Source organism: Urocitellus parryii, chromosome 4, assembly GCF_045843805.1.
Source record: "Urocitellus parryii isolate mUroPar1 chromosome 4, mUroPar1.hap1, whole genome shotgun sequence".
Lineage (NCBI taxonomy): Eukaryota > Metazoa > Chordata > Mammalia > Rodentia > Sciuridae > Urocitellus > Urocitellus parryii.
In genome coordinates this window covers 76,077,638-76,081,888 of record NC_135534.1, presented here as the reverse complement: position 1 = coordinate 76,081,888, position 4,251 = coordinate 76,077,638, and positions in this window count along the sequence as shown.

Here is a 4,251-nt window from a genome sequence, read left to right as displayed (position 1 = left end):
GATTTTACAGACAATAATGTTTTTGCAGCAAAGCACAATCCACTACGGATGTACAACAGAATATAAGAATTTAGTCACTAGCTAGGCACAGTGGTGCATGCCTATAATAATACTTGGGAGGCTGAGGCAGGAGAATCACAAGTTCAAAGCCAGCCTCAGCAACCTAGCAAGGCCCTACACAACTTAGCAAGACCTGTCTCAAAATAAAACATTAAAAAGGCTGGGGATGTGGCTCAGTGGTAAAGGCCCCCTGGGTTAAATCCACAGCTTTAAAAAACCAAAACAAAACAAAAAAACCTTAGTCACTGATTGAGTACAACTTATGGACAGTGACATTTGCTAGGCCTGTAATTTATTCCCATAAAGTTTATCTTCTTACAGTTACTGTGCCATTCTTTTTTTTCTTTTTTTCCTGAAATGTAGTCACTAAAATATTTTTATTAAAATTTTACTTATGTATAATTTACCCTAAGAAGGCTGAACTTTGATTAACCAGATTTATTCCTTTAAGGTTGGATTAAAAACAAAAAACCCTCTTAAAATTGTTTAGATGCCTAAAATCTAAAGAATGCCAAAAAAACTTGTTTTTTTCCTATTATCTTTTCTTTTTTCCATAAATGAAAGAAATCTGAAAGTTCACACAGTTAAGACATCTTTACAGTTTTATTATATCTGGGAAAGGTAAGAACTGTCTGAGAAAACATGAACATAAGTCAAAATATCCAAAGGTAAGAAACAGAATATATCTGCATTCACTATCTGAGAAAACATAATCACTATCCATTTACCATCTATGTCCAATATATTCTTTAAATGGTTCTAAGCCACCTTTTAAATCATTTACTGAAGAAATAAAGTGAATTAAGAAATTTTATTAGCAATTTTAAGTAACGAGAATCAGATATTTCACAGCTTTGATGATGTATGTACCCAACATTGGCATTTTTCTTCTTTTTTCTTTTTAATGTTTTTAGTTGTAAATGGACACAATATCTATTTTTATGTGGTGCTGAGGATCAAACCCAGTGTCTCCCACGTGCAAGGCAGGAGCTCTATGGAGTTATAGCCTCAGCACCCCCCCCACTCCCCCCACACACACCCTTTTTATTTTTGGAGACAAGGGCTAAGTTGCTGAGGCAGGCCCTGAACTTTTGATTCTCCATGTCTCAGCCTCCTCAGTCATTGAAAGCACACGCATGTGGCACTGCACCTGGCTGACAATGTCTTATTGTAACTACTCATCAACTATCATACACAACCTAGAACATATCTGTTAGTTTATCTTGTTACTGGGACAAAATACCTGAAATAATCAGCTTTAAAGAAGGAAAAGCATATTTAAGCTAACAGTTTCAGAGGTTTCAGCCCATCATGGTGCAGTACATTTTAGTGGAACAAGTGGCAGAAGAAGTATGTTCACCTCTTGGTGGCTGGAAAGAAAAGAGAGGAATGGGCCAGAGTCCAAACACCTCCTCAGGAGAATGGTCTCAATGACTCAACTTCCTTTCACTAGGCCCTATCTCTCTGCCTTCTTTCTTCCAACAGTGCTGCAAGCTGGTGACCAAGCCTTCATTCAGCACATGGGCCCTTGGGAGACAGTTAAGATGCAAACCATAATAATATAAATCTTGGAAATGCTGGTTCTAGATTTCAACATCTCTAATAGGTTCTCCTTTATCATTATTTACTGGTTTATCTCATACTTGCACCATCAAAATGCAATACATTAGGAATTGAAGACTGACCACACAGAATTTTGTTGAAGAGAGTAGAGCTATCTTCTTATATCCTTAGTTATAAAGCATTTTCATTTTAGATTTATAACCACAAATAATTAATTTCTGCATCTTCTACATTTGCCTATCACTTATACATACCTGCTTTCATCATTTGCTACTTTTAACTTTTAAAAAAGCTTTAAGATAATTCACATACAATTCACCCATTTAAAGTACACACTCACAATCTAATTTTAGAACATCTTCATCCCTCATATAAGCTGCACCATACTCATTAGTAGTTAATTCCCTACCCAAAACCTTAACATCCCTAAAGCAATCACTAATCTTGTCTCTAGATTTGCCTTTTCTGGATATTTTATAAACAGAATCAGTGTTAGTGGTTTCTCATGACTGGCTTCCTTCACTTTGCATGTTTTCAAGATTCTCCCATGTCACAGCATGTTTGGTATTCTATTCCTTGTCATGCTTTTAATATTATGCAAATATACCAGTTTATTTACACACCAAATTGATGATCTCCTGAACTGTTTCCACTTGTGGGCTACTATGAATAATGCTATTAACATTCATGTACTAGTTTTTGTATGATTGTTTGCATTTCTCCTATTACCTTAATCAGTTTGGGCTACTATCAAAGTACATGGATTAGAGTACCAAAGATAAACAATATTTATATTTCCTGTAACCCACTAGGAATTACTTATCTCAACACCAGGCTTTCACTTACATCCTATAAAAAACCTATCTTGTATATATAGAATATACTTGTTAAGAGGATTTTCACATATTTAAAACTTCCTTCTCTCCAGTATACCATGTTTCCTTCAGAAAGATAACCAGACATTTCCAAAATAAGGCAAGTATATATACTACTTAAAAGAGCTTCCAGAAGTAGTACCTCTTATTTATTCTGTGCAAAATACTACTCTAAGAGGAAAAATAATACAACTACAAAAGGTGATCAAATATTTCACCCTCATCATCTTCTCTAGAAGACCAACAAACTGGTTTAAATTCACTACTCTAAATTGTCATGAATAATCACATAGTCTTTAATTTACTCTGAGCCAGTCAAGTTACAGTTTGTGTTTAATTAATGCTTCCTGTTGTACCTCTATAAAAATCACTGGACAGCAAATACCTAGATTTTGACTAGGTTAAAATAAATGGCTGATCTCTACCATCCTGATCTCTCCCTGTCTCTGAAATAGGCCTAGGTGCACTTGGGATGTTTTTGTAGCTTAAGTTTTGTAATCCAAGCTTATAGGACAATAATCATTTTGCTTCTTCTAATTGTATTGTAATTGGCTGATGCCTTCTGTGCAAAGTCACATGATTCAACAATGATCACTCATTAACAAGAAGATCTGAGGGTATTCACTACCATTGAAAAACCTGATACACAATTATAACCCAGTAAATAGCAATACAAAATTGATCAAAACTTCAGAAGATAAAGGTCTAACCTTCAATTCTGGCTTGTAAAAGGAGAACTGAGAACAACTTAAAAAAAAAAAAAAAAAAGTACAACTTGGAAAACACGTAAGTCTACCAAACTTTGACAATGCAGGAAAATATCCAAGCTCAAACTCTTAATGTCAGATCAACAGATTTTTAACAAATAGCTATACAGACTCACACATTCTAAAAACATTGTACCAGCAACTCCCTAGTTTCCAAATTTTCAGCATTACTTGCTAACTCCAGGCTCCAAACTCCTCTATGTTTCCCACTTCTGGACTACCTCAGGGTTCCTCTAGTATACATACTCTCAAGGTACAGCAAGCTAATAAATCTAACTTTGATTATAGGTGAGTTCTTGGTGGTCTTTGGCCAAAGGGTTCCTTTCTAAACAAGACACAAAAGCTCTGAATTCATATGCAAAGATAATGAATCCTATATTCTAGACACAAAAGCTCTACATTCATATGCAAAGATAACGAATCCTATATTCTATACACATTGCCTAGTAACATTACCAGTATTAATCATGGCAATTTTATTAAGCAAATAACATTGTGTGAATCTGCATATATAAAAATTGACAGCCAACCTGTCTTACTTGAAAAATTTTGTTAATCATAGAAATACTGCCTGAAAATAATTTTCCATATCTAAAAATGCATATATCTGCTGTTTTCAAAAGTTCCCCAATTTTGAGATAGTTAATTTAAAGTTAATTACTCTAGCAAACCACTGTGAAAACAAATGAAAGATTACACATGCAATATCATCTGGCACACTACTATTGTGAATAGGCTTTAAGGAAAAAAAATGAATAATAGCCAAAACAAAATGTTAGCCTGAGTAGTATTTTATGCTTTTAAAAGGGAGAAAGTCACTAATAATAAACATTTCCATTTTTCATTGTTTTAAATTGTTTTATGAAGATTTTAATTAGATTCACAGTTACTAAGCAGTTTTTAAACTTAGGCTCCATGATCCTTTTGACTTCATGCTTTTAAATTGTCTATTGTTGTGTATCTTCAAATCATGACAAATTTCAAAA